The sequence below is a fragment of the Monodelphis domestica genome, chromosome 3 (genome assembly GCF_027887165.1).
Source record: "Monodelphis domestica isolate mMonDom1 chromosome 3, mMonDom1.pri, whole genome shotgun sequence".
NCBI classification, from domain to species: domain Eukaryota; kingdom Metazoa; phylum Chordata; class Mammalia; order Didelphimorphia; family Didelphidae; genus Monodelphis; species Monodelphis domestica.
The window spans coordinates 39,998,112-40,010,003 of record NC_077229.1 but is presented as its reverse complement, the minus strand read 5'-3'; the positions used below and the strand labels follow the sequence as shown (position 1 = coordinate 40,010,003).

General features: G+C 39.0%; 1 pseudogene; it reads left to right on the top strand.

Annotated features, from left to right (window-relative positions):
• The first annotated feature begins 2,011 nt into the window (after positions 1-2,011).
• On the top strand, positions 2,012-3,401 carry LOC100619867 (suppressor of cytokine signaling 5-like; annotated as a pseudogene).
• The last annotated feature ends 8,491 nt before the right edge of the window (positions 3,402-11,892 follow it).

The following is an 11,892-nucleotide window of genomic DNA, read 5'->3' as shown; positions in this document are numbered from 1 at the left end:
ATGTTCAATACTTTGCTTGCTAGTAATTGAACTAATGAAATATGAGAGAGAAAGAGAGAGAGATACACAGAGGGAGAGATATAGAAAAAGAGATAGAGTGACCTAGAGAAAAGCAGAGAAAGAGTGAGACAGAAAGAGGCAGAGAGAGACAGAAAAAAAATCACAGAAAGAGGGAGACAGGGAGAAACAGAGATGGTGTGACACAGAGAGACAGGAAAAGTCAAAGAGGGAGACCAGATGGAGTAAAATATAAGTTATGGAGAAGAGTTTTAGTGATAAGACCTTCCCTGAATCAGCTATTCATGTCTCTCTCCATCCTCAAATGACCTATTTATTTTGCATATATTTTATATGGGTGTCTCAGTGGATAGAGCTCCTGATCTGGAGTCAGAAAGTCTCATCTTACCGAGTTCAAATCCAGCATCAGACACTTCCTAGTTGTGTGATCCTGGGCAAGTCAATTAACTCTACTGACCTCAGTTTCCACCTCTGTAAAATGAGTTAGAGAAGGAAGTGGAAAACTACTCCAGTATCTTTGTCAAGAAAACCCCAAATGGGGTCACAGAGTTATCCATGCCTGAAATGATGTACACTACCAAATGTGTACAAGTTGTCTTTCAACTGGGTTGTAAGCTTCTCAAAGGCAGGAAGTATTTCCTCTTCTGTCTTTTTATGCTAAGAGTCTAGATAATTCCTAGTATACAGGAGACACTCAACGAATGCTTGTTAATTGATTGTGAATCTTCAAGACTGAACCTAGAGTGATTGTTAAGGAGAGAGACCTTTAGGAGTCCTCACTGGACACTTAGGCTTCATTTAGTGACAATCAATTAGCATCTAAATAAATGGACAAAAGATAGTAATTAATCTGGAGCCTTCAGGGACCACAGAGGTCATCTCTTTTAACTTAATCATTTTCAAGATGAGAAAATTGAAATCCAGAAAGGTTCTGGAACTTTCCCAAGGCCACAAAGCTAGTGTTATCCAGATCTTGGCCTCTAAAGTCAGTGCTCTTTTCCACCCTATCTTTCTTCAGAGAGAAAGCCACAAGTCCCATGTTACTTATTATTTTCTAGGTCTTCTTATGCCCAGCCTAGGGCTCTATCCCCTTTACTAGGCTGTAGGGTAATTCTTGGGAATATACTGGACCTTTGTCTTTCCTGAATCACCCCTTATCCTTCATATCTGTAGCCAGGAAAATCATTAAAATGAAAACCAATGGCGCTTGTGGAGAAGATAGGAAGGATATTTTACCTGTCTTGTCATCATAGATTTAGGCTAGAAGGAAACCTTGATGTCATCCAATCCAACCTTCTCATTTTATAGATGAGGATAGTGAGGCAAAATTTGTCCAAGGTCATCCAGCTAGTAAATGCCTATGGTAGGATTCCAATCTGTGTCTTCCTGGTTCCAAGTCTACACCCTGGAATCCTGTAATCTATACCCTGTCTACTACTTCATGTTTCTCAATTTTATTTTTTTACATGCAAGATGATTTTATTTCCAGACTTAATGAAAATCATGCCACTAGGAGGAGGGGAAAAAGCTGAGGAGGGAGTGGGGGGCCTTAGGAGAGGGCAAGGTGACCCAGGAAGATGAGGCATCAGGTCGAGCTGGGGGGGCACCCCTAGGCTCCATCAGGAGGAAGTGGGAAGTCAGTCACTGAAGTCAGCATGGGGACGTCAGCTAGACTCGCCCACACCCTGGCCATGCTGCTCAGACCTGTCCTGCTGGGGCGCAGGTGCCCCTAGAGGAGGCCGCCCCATGCCACCGGGGTCCCCTCTGGTCTGCATGGTGATGAGATATTTGTTCTTTGGCCTATTCCTGTTTTCTGTGGTCCTTGAGATATCATTGATAATGGCCAGTCTTACTTGATGGTATAGTTCATTTGGATCAGGTGACTTGAATTGATTCAGGTTCTGAAAAACTTTAGTATGACTGTTCAGAAACCCTTAATGCAAATTTCAAGACATACTTCTCCCCCTAACATTCCCATAATGAAGCCTGATTGATGACTGTAGATGACAGTGGTTTTAGATATGATCAATGGATAAAGTGGGGAAGATACAGGTGTCAGAATCTTTTTAACCATGAAGGAGGAAACAACAGTGAAAATACAGTTGTGAACTCTGTCAAGGAAAGGAATATCAGCATAGAGGATTGGCTCCCCAGCAGCCAAGTAGTCCCTTAAGAGAGAAGGGGGTGGGGTGGGGGGGGGGAGGAGAAGAAACGTTCCTGTTCTCCAAAGGCACAAAGTTCTTTGGATAGTGAGAAAAGGTTTGATAGGACCTGCAGTGGCCTGCAGAGAAGAGAGAGAGGAAAGGGCTTGAGCTCTGTCCACGACATGGAGAGTGTCTCTAGCAGGACTGTTGAGAGCCGATCTCTGAGGCAGAGGCTGAAGGACACTGTCGGGTTGTGCTTTCCCAAGAGAAGGTATAGTAAACAAGCAAAATCTCTCTTTTCTAATAAGAGAAAAATACACCTTTCTGAATTAATGCTTGAAAAATGTCCTTTCCCTGATGGATCAGATCTAGCAGAAATGGCATTTGATTAATCAGCACGCGGGTGCTGTGAGCCCTCATTCAACCTTCTTTGATACCTTTGACCCGTCTTTGGTGTCCACTGAAGATGAGGAAGATCGGCTTCTGGAAAGAAGTCAGCTGAGGGTCGAAGAAGGTGTGGATCCACCTCCCAATGCACAAATACATCCGTTTGAGGCCACTGCACAGGTTAATCCCTTAAATAAGCTGGGAGCAAAGTTAGCCCCGGCAATGACTGACATGACTAGAGATGGGGCTGCCGCCTCGCAGGGCAGCTGTGATTCTGAAGAGGATGTCACCACCCCTCTGCCTGCAGGAGCGGCGGCAGAAGCAGCACCAGGGCTCTGGAGAGAGCCACGGTCATGCCCACAGGGGCCGCCAGGGGGCGTGGAAAGTTCACAGGCCGATCGATACATCCACTACCTGATGCCTGACCTGCACCATATCATGGGGAATCCCTGCTACTGGGGTGTGATGGACCGATATGAAGCAGAGGCCCTCCTCGAAGGGAAGCCCGAAGGCACTTTCTTGCTCAGGGACTCTGCATAAGAGCACGACTTCTTCTCTGTGAGCTTCCGCCAGTATAACCAATCCCTGCATGTGTGCTTCGAGCAGTGGAACCACAATTTTCGCTTCAATGCCCCTGATCCAGGGGTGTTTCACTCCTCCACTGTCACAGGGCCTCTAGAACATCCTGAAGATCCAAATTCTTGCGTGGGTTTTGAACCATTGCTTACTGTGTCACTAAATAGGACTTTTCCTTTCAGCCTTCAGTATATCTGCCAGGCAGTCATCTGTAGGTGCACTACATACAATGGAATCCATGGTCTCCCTTTACTGCCAATGTTACAAGACTTTGATTTTTTTTTTTTAATTTTTTATTTGATCATTTCCAGGCATTATTCATTAAAGACATAGATCATTTTCTTTTCCTCCCCCCTACCCCCCATAGCCGATGCATAAATCCACTGGGCATTACATGTTTTCTTGATTTGAACCCATTGCTGTATTGATAATATTTGCGTTAGAATGTTCATTTAGAGTCTCTCCTCTGTCATGTCCCCTCAACCGCTGTATTCAGGCAGTTGCTTTTCCTCAGTGTTTCTACTCCCACAGTTTATCCTCTGCTTATGAATAGTGTTTTTTTCTCCTGGATCCCTGCAAATTGTTCAGGGACATTACACCGCCACTAATGGAGAAGTCCATTACGTTGGATTATACCACAGTGTATTAGTCTCTGTGTACAATGTTCTCCTGTTTCTGCTCCTCTCTCTCTGCATCACTTCCTGGAGGTCGTTCCAGGCTCCATGGAACTCCTCCACTTTATTATTCCTTTTAGCACAATAGTATTCCATCACCAACATATACCACAATTTGTTCAGCCATTCCCCAATTGATGGGCATCCCCTCGTTTTCCAGTTTTTGGCCACCACAAAGAGCACAGCTATGAATATTTTTGTACAAGTCTTTGTGTCCATTATCTCTTTGGGGTACAGACCCAGCAGTGCTATGGCTGGATCAAAGGGTACATATTATTTTGTCACCCTTTGGGCATAGTTCCAAATTGCCCTCCAGAATGGTTGGATCAGTTCACAACTCCACCAGCAATGAATTAGTGTCCCCACTTTGCCACATCCCCTCCAGCATTCATTACTTTCCTTTGCTGTGGTGCTAGCCAGTCTGCTTGGTGTGAGGTGATACCTCAGAGTTGTTTTGATTTGCATCTCTCTGATTATAAGAGATTTAGAACACTTCTTCACGTGCTTATTAATAGTTTTGAATTCTTTATCTGAGAACTGCCTATCCATGTCCCTTGCCCATTTATCAATTGGAGAATGGCTTGATTTTTTGTACAGTTGATTTAGATCTTTATAAATTTGAGTAATTAAACCTTTGTCAGAGGTTTCTATGAAGATTTTTTCCCAGTTTGTTGTTTCCCTTCTGATTTTAGTTACATTGGTTTTGTTTGTGCAAAAGCTTTTTAATTTGATGTAGTCAAAATTATTTATTTTACATTTTGTGATTCTTTCTATGTCTTGCTTGGTTTTAAAGTCTTTCCCCTCCCAAAGGTCTGACATGTATACTATTCTGTGTTTACCCAATTTACTTATGGTTTCCTTCTTTATGTTTAAGTCACTCACCCATTTTGAATTTATCTTGGTGTAGGGTGTGAGGTGTTGATCTATTCCTAGTCTTTCCCACACTGTCTTCCAATTTTCCCAACAGTTTCTATCGAATAGTGGATTTTTGTCCCAAAAGCTGGGATCTTTGGGTTTATCATATACTGTCTTGCTCAGGTCGCTTTCCCCCAGTCTATTCCACTGATCTTCCTTTCTGTTTCTTAGCCAGTACCAAATTGTTTTGATGACTGCTGCTTTGTAATATAGTTTAAGGTCAGGGACTGCAAGGACCCCATCGTATGTGTTTTTTTTTCTTCATTATTTCCCTGGATATCCTTGATCTTTTGTTCTTCCAAATGAATTTTGTTATTTTTTTTCTAAATCAGTGAAGAAGTATTTTGGTAGTTCAATGGGTATGGTACTAAATAGATAAATAAGTTTGGGTAGGATGGTCATTTTTATTATATTGGCTCGTCCTATCCATGAGCAGTTAATGTTTTTCCAATTGTTCAAGACTAGTTTTAGTTGTGTGGAGAGTGTTTTGTAGTTGTGTTCATATAGTTCCTGTGTTTGTCTCGGGAGGTAGATTCCTAGGTATTTTATTTTGTCTAAGGTGATTTTGAATGGGATTTCTCTTTCTATTTTTTGCTGCTGAGCTGTGTTGGAGATATATAGAAAAGCTGATGATTTATGTGGGTTTATTTTGTATCCTGCAACTTTGCTAAAGTTGTTGATTATTTCAATTAGCTTTTTGGTTGAATCTCTAGGATTCTTTAAGTAGACCATCATGTCATCTGCAAAGAGTGATAACTTGGTCTCCTCCTTGCCTATTTTGATGCCTTCAATTTCTTTTTCTTCTCTAATTGCTACTGCTAGTGTTTCTAGTACAATGTCAAATAGTAGAGGTGATAATGGGCATCCTTGTTTCAGTCCTGATCTTATTGGGAATGCGTCTAGTTTATCCCCACTGCAGATATTATTAGCTGATGGTTTTAGATATATACTGTTTATTATTTTTAGGAATGCCCCTTCTATTCCTATGCTTTCTAGTGTTTTTAATAGGAATGGGTGTTGTATTTTATCAAAGGCTTTTTCTGCGTCTATTGAGATAATCATGTGGTTCTTGTTGGTTTGCTTGTTGATGTGGTCAATTATGTGGATGGTTTTCCTAATATTGAACCAGCCCTGCATCCCTGGTATAAATCCTACTTCATCATGGTGGATGACCCTTCTGATCACTTGCTGCTGGAGTCTTTTTGCTAGTATCCTATTTAAGATTTTTGCATCTATATTCATTAGGGAGATTGGTCTATAGTTTTCTTTCTCTGTTTTTGACCTGCCTGGTTTTGGAATCAGTACCATGTTTGTGTCGTAAAAGGAGTTTGGTAGAACTCTCTCTTTGCTTATTATGTCAAATAGTTTGTATAGTATTGGATTTAACTGTTCTCTGAATGTTTGATAGAATTCAGTGGTGAATCCATCAGGCCCTGGGGATTTTTTCTTAGGAAGTTCTTTGATGGCTTGTTGGATTTCATTTTCTGATATGGGATTATTTAAGAATTCTATTTTTTCTTCTTTTAGTCTAGGCAGTTTGTATTTTTGTATATATTTATCCATATCACCTAAATTGGTGTATTTATTGCCATATAATTGGGCAAAGTAATTTTTAATGATTGCCTTAATTTCCTCTTCATCGGAGGTGCTGTCCCCCTTTTCATCTTTGATGCTGTTAATTTGCTTTTCTTCCTTCCTTTTAAAATTAGATTGACCAGTACTTTGTCTATTTTGTTTGTTTTTTTCAAAGTACCAGCTTCTTGTCTTATTTATTAAATCAATAGTTCTATCACTTTCGATTTTATTAATTTCTCCCTTAATTTTTAGGATTTCTAGTTTGGTTGTCTGCTGGGGGTTTTTAATTTGATCGCTTTTGAGTTTTTTCATTTGCATTTCCAATTGGTTGATCTCTGCTCTCCCTAGTTTGTTGATATATGCACTCAGGGATCTGAATTTACCTCTGATTACCGCTTTGGCTGCATCCCATAAGGTTTGAAAGGATGTTTCGCTGTTGTCATTTTCTTCAACGAAATTGTTAATTGTTTCTATGATTTCTTTTCTAACTATCCGATTTTGGAGTATCATATTGTTTAATTTCCAATTAGTTTTTGATTTGGTTTTCCATGTACCTTTACTGATCATTATTTTTATTGCCTTGTGATCTGAGAAGGCTGCATTTATTATTTCTGCTTTTTTGCATTTGTGTGCTCTGTTTCTGTGACCTAATGTATGGTCAATTTTAGTGAATGTGCCATGTGGTTCTGAGAAGAAGGTGTATGCCTTTTTATCCCTATTTATTTTTCTCCATATGTCTACTAATTCTAATTTTTCTAAGATTTCATTCACTTCTTTCACCTCTTTCTTATTTATTTTTTGGTTTGATTTATCTAAATTTGATAATGGTTGGTTTAAGTCTCTCACTAATATGGTTTTACTGTCTATTTCTCCCTTCAATTCTCCTAGTTTCCCCATTAGAAATTTGGGTGCTATATTATTTGGTGCATACATGTTGATTAGTGATATTTCCTCATTATCTAAAGTCCTTTTTAACAAAATATAATTACCTTCTCTATCCCTTTTGATCAGGTCTATTTTTGCTTTGGCTTCATCAGATATCATGATTACCACTACTGCGTTCTTTCTGTCAGTTGAGGCCCAGAAGGCCTTACTCCATCCTCTAATTCTGACCTTGTGGGTGTCAACCCGCCTCATGTGTGTTTCTTGAAGACAACATATGGTAGGGTTTTGGATTCTAATCCATTCTGCTATTCATCTACATTTTATGGGTGAGTTCATCCCATTCACGTTCAAAGTTATGATTGTCATTTGTGGACTCCCTGGCATTTTGATATCCTTCCCTAATTCTAACTTTTTCTTCTTTGGCTCTACCTTTTAGTCCAGTGATTTACTTTGAATCAGTCCCCCTTGTCCCCTCCCTTGATGTTTCCCTTTTTAGTCCTTCCCTTTTTGTTCCCTCCCCCTCCCCGTCTCTTTCCCTCCCTTTTTGTTTTCCCTCTCCCCCTCCCCCCCTTGGTTTTCCCTCCTCCCTACCCTTGTTGGATAAGAAAGAATTCAAGATCCGAATGGATCTGGATATTTTTCCCTCTCAGAGTTGATTTCCCTGAGATTAAGGTTTAAGTAAAAACCCTCTCTTCCTCTCCTTCTTATAGTTGTTTTCTTCCCCTCCCCTTCCCATGTGAATCTTTGTGTGAGAAAGATTATTCTATTTGGTCTTTCTTTTCCCCCTATTTACACATTACATTTTCCCCACATGTTAGTATACATAGATAGATATAAATGTAGTCCTTATAGAAGAGAGTTTGAGTAAAAGAAGAAGATAACATTTTTTCCTTTTCCCTTTCCTTCATATTTACCTCTTCAGGTATTCCATGCTCTTTGATTTTTGATATCGAACTTTCCACAGAGCTCTGGTCTTTCCATTGCAAAAACTTGGAAGTCTTCTATTTTGTTGAATGCCCATACTTTCCCTTGGAAGTATATAGTCAGTTTTGCTGGGTATTTGATTCTTGGTTGAAGACCCAGCTCTCTTGCCTTTCTGAAGATCATGTTCCATGCCTTACAATCATTTAGAGTAGAACTTGCAAGGTCTTGTGTGACCCTGATTGGCATTCTTTTATATCTAAATTGTCTTTTTCTGGCTTCTTTTAGGATTTTTTCTTTTGTTTGAGAATTTTGGAATTTGGCAATTACATTCCTGGGAGTTGTCTTTTGGGGGTTTAGTGTAGAAGGTGTTCTGTGAGCTCTGTCAGTGGCTGTATTGCCCCCTTGTTCTAGAATCTCTGGGCACTTTTCTTTGATTATCTCTTATATTACAATGTAGAGTTTGGTGTTTATTTCTGGCTTTTCTGGAAGTCCAATTATTCTTAAATTATCTCTTCTCCCTCTATTTTCCAAATCTGTCACTTTGTCAGTGACATATTTTATGTTCTCTTCTAATTTCTTGGTCTTTTGGCTTTGCTTTATTAGTTCTTGCTTTAAAGCCTGGTTTTCTTTTTGTAAATATTAAAATTTAGGGGAGACGGGGAGACTGAGGCATCTGAGGCAGGTAGAAATTAGTTTCTCTCTGCAAGGAGTATTATATTTTTTAGAGGTTTATTGAAGATTAAGGATTAAAGAAAATACAGGATAAGAAACACGTTTCTAGGCCATAGAGAGGCCTAGACACAACCTCACCTACATTATGAAAAAAGGCCACGCCTGCCCCAAAAAGGAAGTCCAAGAGCCCGGACAAGACCTTTGCCACCAGCTTAAATCCTTCCTCGATCTCGGCTCACCTCAGAATTCCCATGAGATTACAAAGCATTTTGGGGAAGTGGAGCAAAGGCTCATGGGGATTGTAGTCCTGTATTCGAGTCTATTTTTTACATTCCCCCCTTTTATCGTTTGCAAAAAATTAATTTTTTTCCAAAGGATCATGAAAACATAATCAATTTAAAGATTACAATAATTGAGGATAAGAGAAAGAAAAGAATAAAACCAATAATTACTGGACGCATTGACAGAAAGCCAGTTAGGGGGCAGTCCCCTTTGGCATGAAAGTATGCATGCAAATAAATGTTCATTAACCACACCCAAAGTTCATTTTGTGCAGTTCGTGGTCTGGAGGCTTCTTCATGGTGGTTTCTCCAACAGTTCAGTTCTGGATTCAGAGACATAGCATCTTCTTTACCTAAAATTTTCTCAAAAGTAATTTAAACTTTGCAATTTACAATTTACATTTCCCCATGTTGTGGGTGATTGAAAGATACAGAATCAGTTAGGAATGCATGGCTGAGATATGAGGTATATGAATCAATTGGCAAGAGGTATTAAAAAGACATCAGAAAAATCAAAAAGAAAAGAAAAATTTCTGGATGAAAATATAGACTATCAAAGTCTTATGTGTAAAAATTCCAAGTAGAAGAAAAATAAATCTATAACAGGTCCTTCAATCAGGGCACAATCAAAATGATCTAAGCAATGATGCATTTACCCAGTCAATAGCCAGGACCACAGAAAGGTACCACACTATGAGAGGCAGAAAAGAAAGGGACCAGATTATAGAAGCCAAGTAGGAGCCAAGGTTGGGGATACTCATCTGTGAGTATCTTCAGAGTGAGTGTGGACACAAGGAAAGCCGATGTCGTAACAACATGTTAAACACAGTAACCTCAAGTCTTCACACTAGCTTCAGGACCTTTGTATTGGCCTAGAAGTGCATCAATCCATCCTGGATTGGCCTTTCTTTGGCACTGTACAATGGCTCTTCAGGACCTTTGTATTAGCCTAGAATTGCATCAAGCCATCCTGGATTGGCTTTTCTTTGGCTCTGTGCAATGGCTCTGTTGTGTATATCTTGTCCTGGAATCAGACAGAATCATTAAGCAAAGTCCCATAATTTATTTAAATAATTAGTGGCATCGTTTTTATAGTCACAAGCTTTTTAGGGCATGTATTAGCAAATGTATTTCAAACTTGTAGCACTGAAAATCAAAAAGTTAAAGAAAATCTTAATGCTGGTGACATGTGCTTCAAATATAAAAAGGAGAGAAAAAATAATAAAATAAACTGAAAAAGTATATTGCACATGGAAGAAAAATATAATAATAAAAGAGCTTTTAAGAAAATTCAAAAATATAGCTTATAGTCGTTGACACTCTGTGTCAGCTAAGACAATATAAAATGAAAGACTTTCTCACCAAAAATGAGATCCATTTCCTCTTAATATCTGGCCATGATCACTGTGAGTAGAAGGCAAATGAATTGAACAAGATTAACAATTTTTTCATCTTTAAAAATACAGTAGTACAAATATGTAGATATTAAAATCCCCAAAATTCTCAATAGCCCAATTAATTACAATAGCAAACAAACACACTCTCATATTTCACATAAGTTGCTGTATAACATTTTTAAAACCTATGAATTGATGGAGATTTGTCACAATTTTTACAGACATAGCAATCTTTCAACCTTGGTAATAAACATATTTTTAAACAAAGTAAAACTCATCTTGGGTTAAGAACATAATCAAGAAATCTATATATCATTCTGGTAGAAGTAAAATAGTGAGCTGAAGAGTATAAATAAAGGGGTGCTCCTTTTTTGGGGGCTTTTAGGGATACAAATGCCCTGAGATTAACTGCCTAACTTCCATTCACATATTTAGAAATGCGGGAAGGTTGGGGGTTATAAAATGTATTTCACTTCAGCTAATGGGCCTTAGGGCAGGCAAAATTAACCATATTGTTAAAAAAATTCCAAAAATCATATTTAAAAAACCCTTAAAATCAAATCATTTGAGGTATTTAGCACATTAAAATTTCCAAAGGTTGTTAATACAATTATAACCCGTTCTGAAGTCCATCTATCCTCGGCAAAATAGAAAAAAAGGCTGTTTTTTCATACATGGGCTTATTCACAATAATATTTTTCAACACACTTATAGGGGAAAAACAACAGAATTTTTAAAACTCAGTACATTCAAAATAAATTCAATCAACCTTCAGTTCAAGCAGAATAATATTGAATCCAGTAATATCTGAACTTAAAATTACAAAGTTAAACCATAACAAAAAATGTAATAGAATACAGAGATTTTTTTATAAACCATTGGAGTCTGAAATGCCTTAGAATATAGCCTTTAGTCTCTTCAAAGTTCCTTAGGTGTGTTTATCCATTTAAATGTCTATTGTCCAAAGGCAGAGTAGTAAGAACTAGGCAATGGGTTTCAAGGGACCCATCCAGGGCCCCACAGCTGGGGTGTATCTGAGGCCATATTTTAACTAGAGACCTCCCGTCTCTGGGCCTGGTTCCCAGTTTGCTGGGCCACCCATTTTCCCCTTCAAAGTTAGTTGAATCTTCTCCCTGACACGCAGGTGAAGTTAATGCTATTACCAGAACAGTCAAAAGGTATCCTTTTAAACCCATTGCTTTTTAGGTTTCTGTTCGAAAAAATCTGTTTCTTCTCCTCTAGTCTCTCTTTCCCCTCTCCCCTGATATAATCCCTCCTCCTGCCCCAGTCCACATGGAGCCCAGGCCACCCAATCCACCCCGTTTTCTCAGAGGCTTAGCCTAAGGGATAATTTCTCTCCCCTCTGCCCATGTGGCCAATACTGTTACCAGCTGGTTGAAATGAGTCTTGAGCTATCTGCTCCAAGGATCTGGGTGATGAACCA